The 12,884-nt window shown below is 35.2% G+C and overlaps 1 protein-coding gene across 5 annotated transcripts in view; it reads left to right on the forward strand.

Annotated features, from left to right (window-relative positions):
- The window catches only part of GPR137C (G protein-coupled receptor 137C), an 86,186-nt gene that overhangs the window by 63,118 nt on the left and 10,184 nt on the right, over positions 1-12,884 (forward strand). Inside the window, exons 4-5 of one of the 5 annotated variants that reach the window (XR_012415802.1) lie at positions 4,981-6,393; positions 6,975-7,112. The exons of 2 other annotated variants lie outside the window; for them this stretch is intronic. The gene's annotated coding sequence lies outside the window, so the exon portion shown is untranslated. Of the gene's footprint in view, positions 1-4,873; positions 6,394-6,974; positions 7,113-12,884 lie in introns of those variants that run through there. 2 more of the 5 variants (XR_012415801.1, XR_012415803.1) reach the window with 2 other exon arrangements.

Consider the following 12,884-nt stretch of genomic DNA (forward strand, 5'->3'; position numbering starts at 1 on the left):
AGAATGTCATTGGCATTTTAATAGGGATTGCATTGAATCTGTAGATTGCTTTGGGTAGTGTGGACATTTTAACAATATTGATTCTTCCAATCCATGAACATGAAATATCTTTCCATTTATTTGGTGTCCTTTTCAGTTTCTTTAATCAGTTTTTTATAGTTTTCATTGTAGAGAGCTTTCACTTCTTTGAGTTAATGTCTAGATATTTACTTTTATTTGTGGCTATTATAAATGAGATTACTGGTTTGATTTCTTTTTCACACTGTTCACTGTTGGCATGTAGAAATGCTACTGATTTGTGAATGTTGATTTTTGTATCCTGCTATTTTTTAATTTGTATTCGTTAAGCAACTGAAACAGTGCTGTGATTTGATTCTTTTTCAATATAGCACTCTCACTTGCTTTTTAAATACTAGTTATTGTAAATTTGAATAGTTTATTTCTACTCTTTCATTTTTTTATTTTATCACATATTTAAGGTTGCTACTTTCTTCCATGTCAATGTCCTTGTAGAGACATTTAATTCATTTTTTTTAAACTAATACAGGCATTTAGAGCAGTATGTTTTCTCAAGCACTGCCTTGGCAGCTCTCCATAATCTTGTAATGTTGTAGCAACAGTCATTATTTAACAAAAATAAAGAAAATTTCTGTTTAGATTTCAACCCTGTCTCAAACATTGCATATTTACACATCAGTGTAAGTTGGAGATTATCTCTAGTTATAGGTCTTCCTTCAACCCATCTTGGAAAAAAAAAGCCTAAAATTCACACATATGTTCTCCTTTTTGTGTTTGTTTCTTTGTTTGTTTGTTTTGAGATAGGGTCTTGCCCTGTCACCTAGGCTGGAGTGCAGTGGCCCAGTCTCAGCTCACTGCAACCTCCACCTCCTGGGTTCAAGGGATTCTCATGCCTTATCCCCCTGAGTAGCTGGGATTACAGGCATGAGCCACCACGCCCAGGCTAATTTTTTGTATTTTTAGTGCAGATGGGATTTCATCATGTTGGCCAGGCTTGTCTCAAATTCCTGGCTTCATGTGATCCGCCTGCCTCAGCCTCCCAAAGTGCTGCGATTACAGGCGTGAGGCACTGCACCCAGCCATGTTCTCTTTAGGTTCCTTATCTTCCACATGAAATTATAAATTTTACCCTTTGCTTGATTGTCCATGCATGGAATCTGACCTACTAAATAATATAGAATTTCTGTATTCCAGGTTCTTGTTAGAGAAAATAAACTCTCAACTGTTAAATTCAGAAGTTTAGTTGCCAGAAAGATTACCTGAAGGATGTGCAGTCCATTTACCCACCTATTCCATTTTACACTCAGCCCAGTCCAGGTCACTGAAGTTTTGTACCAAGACTGCATTGTATCCTGGGTAGAGTCGTCTTTTCTGACCTCCACTCTGATACCATACTTTGGCCTACATCAACATATTTGTAAAATTTGTTGTAAGGAAAATTTATTTTAAAGCCATAATTGTGTAATGTTGTTGAGGATATTGTCTATATAGTGTCTCCAGAGAAGATATTTTGCTCAGATTCAGTACCTAAAAACTAGTATTGGTTAAATCCTTCTTTCCTCTGGCTGCTCTGTTCAGAGGCAAATATGTGGCTCACCTCTGTCAACCATAGATGATCTTATGATATCTATTTTTGGTACTGGCTCTACCTCTAGTTTCATCTCACTTTCTTACCCACCATTCCCTCACACATATACACATACATTTCCATATTTATTTTTATTTTCTGTATATCTCTGTAATTGCTTCAAATTCTCTTGTGCAGTGAGAGTGGTATAAATAAAAAATAGAATCAGATATACTTTATATTTCTTTTGTCAGGTATATCAATTTGAAATTAATATGGAAAGGCCTTAGAGAGTGTGTATTAAGTGATTAAAAGATGGAAATTGGCCGAGCGCGGTGGCTTACGCCTGTAATCCCAGCACCTTAGGCAGCCGAGGCGGGTGGATCACTTGAGGTCAGGAGTTCAAGACCAGCCTAGCAACATGGTGAAACCCCATCTCTACTAAAAATACAAAAAGTTAGCCGGGCATGGTGGCGGGCGCCTGTAGTCCCAGCTGCCCGGGAGGCTGAGGCAGGACAATGGCGTGAACCCGGGAGGTGGAGCCTGCAGTGAGCCAAGATCGCGCCACTGCACTCCAGCCTGGGCAACAGAGCGAGACTCTGTCTCAAACAAACAAACAAACAAACAAACAAAAAGATGGAAATTTAGGATCAGAGAGATAAGGATGTAAATCCCAGCTCTACTGTTTATTGGCTGTGTGACCTTAGTCAAATTGCAGCATCTTTAAGCTTCACTTTCTTGATCTGCAAAATGGAGATAATGATAGTGCTCTCATGGGTTGCTATGAGGATAAGAGCTGTCCATACCTTATATAGTTGTTGTAAGGATTAAATTAAAAAATACAGCCGGGCGCAGTGGCTCACACTTGTAATCCCAGCACTTTTGGAGGCCGAGGTGGGCAGATCACGAGGTCAGGAGTTCAAGACCAACCTGACCAACGTGGTGAAACCCAGTCTCTACTAAAAATACAAAAAATTAGCCAGGTGTGGTGGTGCACGCCTGTAATCCCAGCTACTCGGGAGGCTGAGGCAGGAGAATCGCCTGAATCTGGGAGACGGAGGTTGCAGTGGGCCGAGATTACACCACTGCACTCCAGCCTGGGCGACAGAGGGAAACTCCATCTCAAAAAAAAAAAAAAAAAAGTGCTTGGTATAATGCCTACCACTAAAATATTGCTTATAAATGTTATTTATTATGGTATTAATGTAATTAGGGGATGGTAACATAACTTCAGAGAGTTCCTGAACACTTGAAAATGTTGGCAAAATTTGACTAGAGAGGGGTCCTGTATAATGATCAAATCTCAAAAGGAACAGTCACTGAAAAAAAAAATAAGAATTACTGAAGAACAGGATTCCCCTTTTGAATATTTTAACTTTGCTTAACTCTATATGATTTATATTCTAATCTACTTTTTGGTAAGAGTTGACATGTCTGATAGATTACATTTTATCTACTATTTAAGTAGTTTTTCTTAGAAATTTTTGGAACAAATATGAAATGACCTTTTTGGTGGGCATTTTTGTTCTGAAATCTTATACTACAATCTCAGTTTTCTTTTGTTTGCATTGACATGGTAGACTGAATACTGTCTTTTAATTTTTTGTCTATTGCTAACATTTTAAGTGTGCATTACTAACTTAGGCAAAGTTTTATGGAGTTTAATTATTAATGAGCACCCCTTTCTATAGGGTAACTCAAATAGTTTCCATTTATTACCATGATTATCAGTATTTGTCTTTTTCTCTCTCATTAAGTTTTTTTTATTGCTGTTTGCTTTGCCTTCATTTGTAGAATTTCTGGGGCACTTTTACTTTTTATCAGAATTATAACTTTTTATCAGAATTATAAATCAATTAAGTAAATAAATATACTTTTTATCAGAATTATAACTTTTTATCAGAATTATAAATCAATGAAGTAAATAAAAATACTTTTTATCAGAATTATAACTTTTAACATTAAAATACATGCTAATAGAATTAATTTATTATAACATTATTTTTCATTTGAGAAAAAATAAGAACAGTTATAAGAATATAGAAGACATGTTACTTTTAAAGGACAAAATAACTCATCAGCATAAAAAGGTTCAAATCGGCTAGATGCTTGGTCCCTGAGATAGCAAGTTGGGATTCTTTGTATGAAAAACCAATCAAAGAATGGGTAGGAATGAAAGTTAAGCTTTTAGGCTTATGTATCTGGCCAGGGACATGTACAATTTTATATCTGGATAAGGGTATAAAAGGAATCATTGGTACTCAAGATCGGCTTGTCTGCCAGCCCAATCAGCCATTTGCAAATAATACATTTTCTCACTCCCTCCTGTATTTCTAACAGTTTTAATTATTATATAAACTTTTCTATTCTATATTCACTCAATGCTTGATCCTTACTATTTAACATATTGGGATGGGAGACAGCATCAAGCTTTTTCAGAGACACAGTAACATTCAATCAAATAATATTTCTTATCTTTCATACAAGGCAACTAATTCTGTACAGCTAACGCAATGGTTTATGGTAACTTAGACCATAAAGAAACAGGCTAAAATATTATTAATATCTCTCTTCCAGCACCTTGAAATAGCACTTAACTAGAATTTGGAGAGGGTGATGGTAGAAAAATACAGACTGCATTATCCCCTGTAATAGATGTGATTGCTACCTTCCTAATATTTTAATTTTAATATCCTAATATTATAATTTCTCCCTTGAGTTACTGGGATTTACTTTATCCCTCTTAAGCTGTGAAGCTTCTTTAATTTGCTGCCCTAGCTACTGCAGTTGTTGTACTCCCAGTCTTACTTCCTATTCTGTTGCTGAGCTGACCCACCACACCTTGTCCCATTTGAAAAATCCCTGCTTACACTTAGGTTTATGTCTTCTGTCTTCTCCTAAGCCTAAGTAGTTTTTTCCCTGTGCTTGTAGACCCTTTTACTCTATGAGCTAGCATTTTCAGAAATTTTTTATTTTTCCATGGCTAGATAGCCCATCCAGTAAAAGCCATCCATTCCATAATGTCAGGGTCATAGGAGCCAGAGATTGAGTTTCATTGTGACTTAGCAGCATGAAACTGTTTGTGAAACTGTGTAGGCCTTATAATTATCAAGATATGTTTTTAAATTTATTAATTAATTCTACTTTATTTTATTGTTTTTAATGCTGAGGTTGGCATTTTAATTTCAAAATGGAAATAGTATTTGTAAGATGATTTGAAAAGAAAAATACATGCACGGTTCTATGTCTGGTAATGGCTAAGATTGCTCCTAATGGAACTTTCCACAGATAGGAATCATAAATTCTGGACAAAGTGTAAAAAAGCACTGAAGGCAATGGAGAACAACCACTTAGAAGAAGAAAATGACACTGAGTGAGTTTCCTGTTTTTTACAGCTTCTAGCCTGAGAGAAGGTCCCATCGATGGGGCAGCCAAAACTGAAAAAGAGAAATCCACTGTTTTACTGGCTTGAAAAATCAGAAGATAAAATTATAGTCACTACTGCAGATGTAAAGTGAGTAGGAAATCTTAGGAAGAAGATACCAGATAGAAGAAACCCCATACTTTTATTATAAAGTCTGTCAAAATTTTATCTGATACCTGAACTACACATGTGAAAGACAGGCTCCAAACAGCATAATTAAGGATAAAGGAATTTAACTGAGATTTCAGCTGACCTATGTATGGGAGACAAAGTTTGGGATTTCAGTTCAGCCAAGTTAGTTGTTTGCTAAAATAGTCAAAAATCAACATCTTTCAGAAGAACATAGCAGAATCCAGACTCTTAAAATATGTCACTCACAATGTCCAGGTCAAAGTTACCAAATATATGAAGAAACAGGAAACATATACTCAAGAGCAAAAACCAAAACTCAAAAGGCAATGAAGACAACCCCACTACCACCAAGATAACCCAGATTTTGGATTTATCAGACAAAGCATTTATAATATGCTCAAGAGTTTGAAGGAAAATACCCTTGGATAAATAAATAGGAAATCTCAAGAGAAATAAAAACTATTAAAAAGGAACTAAATGGAAATTCTAGAATTTAAAAATACAGTATTTAAAATAAATGTCACTCTCGCTTAACAGCAGCATACTGGAGATGAAGGAAGAGTCAGTTCACTTAAAGATAAATCAATAGAATGTATCCAATCTAAAGAACAGAGGAAAGTGGGGAAAGAATATAATAAAACAGACAGAAGCTCAGGAGTCTAATTATGTGTAACTATAATCCCCAAAGGGAAAGAGGAAGAAAATGAAGTTTTCTTCCTTTTTCTCTATATTTGAAAATGTTTGAAAAAATAATAACCTAAACTTTCCAATTTTGGTGAAAGACATAAATTACAAATTTATGTCTTTCAACCTCAGCAAACCCAATCAGGATAAATATGAAGAAAATTTTGTCTAGGTTCATTACAGTTAAAGTGCTCCAAACTGAAAAGAATAAGAAAATCTTGAAAACAGAGAAAAATAAGTTACAGAATTACATAAAGGGACATCAATTTAGATGATCACTCACTTCTCATCAGAAATAATGAAGGCCAGAAGACACGGAAACAGTATTTTTTAAATGCCAAAAGAAAAAAGCTGTCAACTCTGAAATACAAATCCAGTGAAGATATTAAAGAACAGTGGAGAAATAAAAACACTTTCAGATAAAAGAAAACTAAGGGGATTAGTTACCAGCATACCTAACACTGTAAGAAATGCCAAGAAAATTCTACAGATTGAAAAGAAATAAAACCAGCTTGAATTTCAGCTCTTCAAGAAGGAATGAAGAACATGAGCAATAGTAAATATGTGGGTAAATATGATTTTTAAGTTCTTTAAAATATGATTATGCAAAGCAAAAATCACATAATATTGTGAGGTTTACATATGTAGATGTAATATATAATTCTCTATCTATTATATATAACAACCATACCATAAAAGAGAGGGTGTAACTGGGTCTATACAGTTGCAAAGTTCTGACATTTTATATCAAGTGATGTGATATTAACTACTATGTAGACTGTGAGAAGTTAAGGATATATATTATAATCCCTAGAGCAATGGTTCTCAATTTTTTTAGCCTCAAGACCCCATCACACTCCTAAAAGTTATTGAGGATGCCAGAGAGCTTTTGTTTGTGTATATCTATTAATACAAACCATACTGTAAATAAAAAATTAAGAGATTATAAAAATATCCATTTATTAATTTATTTAAAATAAGCCATTACATTCTAGCATAAATGTTTTATTAAAAAATTTTAAACAACAAAATAATAGAAGATAAGCATTGTTTTACATTTTGCAAATCTCTTTAATATCTGACTTAATAGAAGACAGCTAGATTTTTATGTCTGCGTCTGCATTCAATCTATTGTGATATGTTGTTTAGGTTGAAGCATATGAAGAAAATCCATCCTCATACATATATGTAGTTGGAAATGGAGGAGAATTTTAATAGACTTTTCAGATAATTGTGGATATCTTCTTTAATACTACACCAAAACTCAGAAGTGGAGGTTTCTTAAAGGTTAGTTGCCATGTGGAATATAAAAACCATATTGGTGAACTTTTTGTACTCTCCATTGGTCGATCTTGCATTTGAATCATTTTGTAACATCATGCATTAATCATTTGGAAAAGAATGGTCCTAGATCTTCAAAATGTTGATACATTTCATTAGACAGTATTCAAAAGCATGTGTTAATCATCAGACCATCTCATTAGAAAAGTCTTTTAGTTTTAAGAAGCTGTTAATCTTACAGTACAAGTATGTACAAGTTTCTAAAAATTACAATTTTCACTTAAAAGTTTACATTTTATCATTGGAAATAAATGCTGCCAGATGTTTTCATTGAAGTGATACACTCATTTTATTTATTTTTGAAAAAATACATGCCCAGTAGCCAAATCCAAATAAACCATTGTTTGTCTGCCAGAGTTGCCTGTCAGGTAAAAAATGGTGTTCTGTGAAAAAAAGTGGTTAGATCCACTCACAAGTCAATCACTTAAGTGCTTTTCCTCAAAATAGCTGCTGTACTTGAGTATAGAGGAGAATTACTTTAAGGGCACATCTCATCTTATCACACGAATGTTAAATACACATGTACTCTAAGGTTTATATTTAATATAAATTATATTTTCACTGCGTCACCAAAGATATTCTTCAAAGAAACTGACTTTCTTTTTTTAAGTACGAGTGCATAGTAGTAAAGAATACAGTCACTGCTGGTACCGTTCATTGCCACCATCTTGATTTATGCTAAGGCCCAATAATTTTACACACAATTGGTTTAGCACAGATAGTGAATATATCAACACAGTTGACCCAGGATAAACAATCAGAAAGATTATTCAACGCTTTGATTATTTTGGTACCACTTGTGTTTCCTATCAGGCGTTGACATAAAAGAACATTTTCTTGGATGATTAGTTGGTGCTGACAGCATATAAATACAACAAAAATAAGCCCTGCCACATCTGTACATTCATTCATTTGTAAGACAAAAATGTATTTGTAGACAAAACATTAAATTAATCTTTACATTTTCAGTTAAATACTTAAATCAGTGAATTTATGTATAATTGGAAATGGCAATGACATGGTTCTTTTATAAACTTTCCATCCAGCAGGCATTCAGCAATGTCGATTATGTAAGGCTATACTGGTTTCTCATCTATAGAGTACTTTACTGGCCAATGCAATATAATAACTTAGCCTTTATAATGCTTCAGTGAGTGGCCATTTCCATTCTAGTCTGGAAAGTTATAAAAACAATATTTGGTGTTTAAAGCATTAATGATACCTACATTTAAAATTTCAATTCCTTTTGCTTTAAACTCTGAATGATTGGTCTCAAAGTGATGCTGCAGCTTCACTTGGACCATAAAACTATTCAAAAATGTTCTGTTACAGAAGACACAATAAAGTAAATTATTAACATTTATAAAACTTACTGAAAGAGGCTTCATATTTTTTCATATTTTCGTAATATTTTTTCCTTATTTATAGTTTCATCCAGTTCATTTGATGTAGATTCCTCTCTTCATTGAGTCAGAGAACTGTCTATCACTTTCATCTTTCTCAGCATCTTAGAGGTAAACAGGGAAGTTGGATGTTGGGAAAGATTATTGTGCTAAAATATATAACACAAAATTTACCATTTTAACCACTATTAAGTGTAGTCAGTGTCAAGTATAGTTCAGTATCATTAAGTACATTCATATTGTTGTACAGCTGTCACCACTGTTCATTTTCAGAATGTTTTTCTCATCCCATACTGAAACTCTGTATCCACTAAGCAATAATTCCCCCATTTCTAGGCTAATGATCCATTCTTAAATATGAAAATATATGTAATTTTTTTATTTTAAAGTAAAATATTATATTCTAAAATCAGTTTTATTTCTAATTAATTTTTTTTAAGTTTTTGAAGAAAATTCTTAAATATTGTAAAATAAATCTTCATGGTATACATATTCTTGTGTTTCCATGTAGGTGTGAGCACAATTCTAAATAACCCGTGGATAAAAAAAAAAAAAGAAATAACAAGGGAAATTCTAAAATATTGCAAACTGAAAGATAATGAAATAAAATATATCAAAATTTGTGGAATGCAGTAAAAATTGTACTTGAAGGGAAAAGCACAGTTTTAAATAATATATTAGAAAGTAAGGATATAAAATGAGTGACACAAGATTCTGCCTTAGAAATGGTAGTGGGAGTGTGTGGAGTAGGAAAACGTAAGCCCAAAGTAAGTAATAGAACTGAAATAGGCCAGGCATGGTGGCTTTGGGAGGCTGAGGCAGACAGACAGTTTGAACTCAGGAGTTTGAGACCAGCCTGGGCAATATGATGAAATCTCATCTCTACAAAAAATACAAAAATTAGCTGGGTGTGGTGGTGTGCACTTGTAGTCCCAGCTGCTCACGAGGCTAAAGTGGGAGGATAGCTGGAGCCTGGGAGGCAGAGGTTGCAGTGAGTCAAGATCATGCCACTGCACTCCATCCAATGCAATAGAGCCATACACTGTCTCAAAAAAACAAAAAACTGAAATAAAATAAAAATAGAAATCAATGAAATAAGAAACAAAACTTGGAGAAATTAAAGCCAAAAGTTGATTCTTGAATACATCAATCAATTTTATCTACAGGAAAAGAAAACAGTGAAAATACAAATTGCCAATGTTATGAATGAAAGAGGGAATATCACTAAACATCTTATAGACATTAAAAGACAAGAGGATATATGAACAACACTTTGCTGATAAATTTGAGAACTGAGATGAAATGGACAAATTCTTTTAAATATACAACTGTAAATTGATAGAAGATGAAATTTATCTTATGTTAGATTTTGTCATCTAAGTAGACCCACATTTATTAAAGAAATTAAAGTTATTATCAAAAATTTCTCAAAACTGCAGACCCAAATGATTTCACTGGTTGATTCATCAAATATTTAAAGAAGAAACAACACCAATAGTATACAAACTCTTAGAAAACAGAGGAGGGGGCTGGACACGGTGGCTCACTCCTGTAATCCCAGCGCTTTGGGAAGCTGAGGCGGGCGGATCACAAGGTCAGGAATTCAAGACCAGTCTGACCAATATAGTGAAACCCCATCTCTACTAAAATGCAAAAATTAGCCAGGTGTGGTGGCATGCACCTGTAGTCCCATCTACTCGGGAGGCTGAGGCGGGAGAATCGCTTGAACCCAGGAGGTGGAGGTTGCAGTGAGCCAAGATTGCATCACTGCACTCCAGCACTCCAGCCTGGGCGACAGAGTGAGACTCCGTTCCCCCCACCAAAAAAAGAAAGAAAATAGGCCGGGCACGGTGGCTCACACCTGTAATCCCAGCACTTTGGGAGGATGAGGCGGGTGGTTCACGAGGTCAGGAGATGGAGACCATCCTGGCTAACACGGCGAAACCCCGTCTCTACTAAAAAAATACAAAAAATTAGCCGGGCGTGGTGGCGTGCGCCTGTAGTCCCAGCTACTTGGGAGGCTGAGGCAGGAGAATGGCGTGAACCCAGGAGGCAGAGCGTGCAGTGAGCCAAGATTGCGCCACTGCACTCCAGCCTGGGCGACAGAGCAAGACTCTGTCTCACAAAAAAAAAAAAAGAAAGAAAGAAAAGAAAATAGAAGGGAAGAACACTTTTCCTTTTTTTTTTTTTTTTTTTTTTTTTTTTTTTTTTTTTTTTTTTTGAGACACCCAGGCTGGAGTGCAGTGGTGTGATCTCGGCTCACTGCAAGCTCCGCCTCCCGGGTTCACGCCATTCTCCTGCCTCAGCCTCCGGGGCAGCTGGGACTACATGCACCCACCACCACGCCGGGCTAATTTTTTGTATTTTTAGTAGAGACAGGGTTTCACCGTGTTAGCCAGGATGGTCTCGATCTCCTGACCTCGTGATCTGCCTGCCTCGGCCTCCCAAATTGCTGGGATTACAGGCGTGAGCCACCGCGCCCGGCCGGGAGAACATTTCTTAGACCCGGTTTTATGAGGCCAGCGTTAGTTGATGCTAAAACTTGACGAAGATATAGTGGCAGCCGTCTGTATTCGCAGGTCCTACATCCATGGATTCAACCAACCTTGAACTGAAAATATTAAATAAATACAAAGTAACGATACAACAATAAAAATAATATAACTTTTTAAAAACAATACAGAATAACAACTATTTACATATTTTTCACAGTATTCGGTATTATAAATAATCTAGACATGATTTAAAGTATACAGTAGGATGTGCACACTATGTGTAAATACTATACCGTTTTATATAAGGGACTTGAATATCTGTGGACTTTGGTGTATCCACAGGGGGTCTTGGGACCAATCCATGGATACTGAGAGATGGCTGTACATTAACACTTACAGACTAGTGTTCCTAATACTTAGAGACAAAATCTAATCAACATATAAAAAGGATAATTTATTGTGTCCAAAAGATGTCTATCCTAGGAGTGCAGCATTGGTTTAACATTTAGAATCAGTGTAATTCACTACATTAAAACAAAAGAGAAAAACCACATAATCATTTCAATAAACAATGAAAAGGCATTTGACTAAATTTAGTAACCTTCGTGATTAAAAAAAGAAAAAACTCTCAGCTAATAGAGAATAGAAGAAAAGGAAAGTACTTCAATATCATAAAAGACATCTACTAAAAATCCTAAAACTAATGTCATACTTAAATATTGAATGTTCTGCCCCTAAGATTGGCAACAAAGTAAGGATGTCAGCTCTCACCATTTTTATTCAATATTCCAATAAGACAAGAAGAAGATACAAAAGGTAAAAAGTGGAAATTAAGAAGTAAAACTGTCTCTAATTGCAGATAACAGTTATTTAAGGAGAACATCTTAAGGCATATACTAAACAACTAGAATAAATGAGTTTAGCAAGTTCTCAGAATAGATCAAAATACTACAAACACATTGTATTTTTATATATAACAGGAATAATCAATTGGAAAATAAAATTTAAATGAACAACACCATTTACAATAGTAGCTCAAAAAAAAGATATTTAGGAAAAAATTTTCCAAAAAGCAAGCAATATCTGTATACTGAAAACTACAAAATACTGCTAAGAAAAACCAAAGAAGACCTAAAATTAGTGAAGAGATATGCCATGTTTGTGGATTGGAAGGTGCAGTATTGTTAAGATGGCAATTCTCCCCTAATGAATCTGTAAATTGAATGCAAACCAAATCATAATTTTACCATGCTTTTTTTAAAAAAAGGAAATTGGGCTGGATGTGGTGGCTCACACCTGTAATCCCAACACTTTGGGAGGCCTCGGTGGGAAGATTACTTTGGCCTAGGAGTTCAAGACCAGCCTTGGCAATGTAGTGAGACGCTATTTCTACAAAAAATTTAAAATTAGCAAGACATGGTGGTGTGCACCTGTAGTCCCAGCTACCTGGGGAGCTGAGGTAGGGATACCCTTGAGCCCAGGAAGTCAAGGCTGCAGTGAGCTGTGATCACACCAAAGCACTTCGGTCTGGGTGACAGAGTAAAATTCTGTCTCAAAGATAAATAAGTAAAAATTTAAAAATTGAAATTGACAAGTTGGGAAACTCACCAAGTGGTATACAGCTTTTCACATGTCAATCATACTTCAATAAAGTGGTTTAAAAAGAAGAAATTGACAAGCTGATTCCAAAATTTGTATGACAAGGTAGATGATCTAAATATTTAAAGTAGTGCTGGCTGGGCGGCGCGGTGGCTCATGCCTGTAATCCCAGCACCATGGGAGGCCGAGGTGGGTGGATCACAAGGTCAGGAGATCAAGGC

Source organism: Macaca fascicularis, chromosome 7 (assembly GCF_037993035.2).
Source record: "Macaca fascicularis isolate 582-1 chromosome 7, T2T-MFA8v1.1".
NCBI classification, from domain to species: Eukaryota; Metazoa; Chordata; class Mammalia; order Primates; family Cercopithecidae; genus Macaca; species Macaca fascicularis.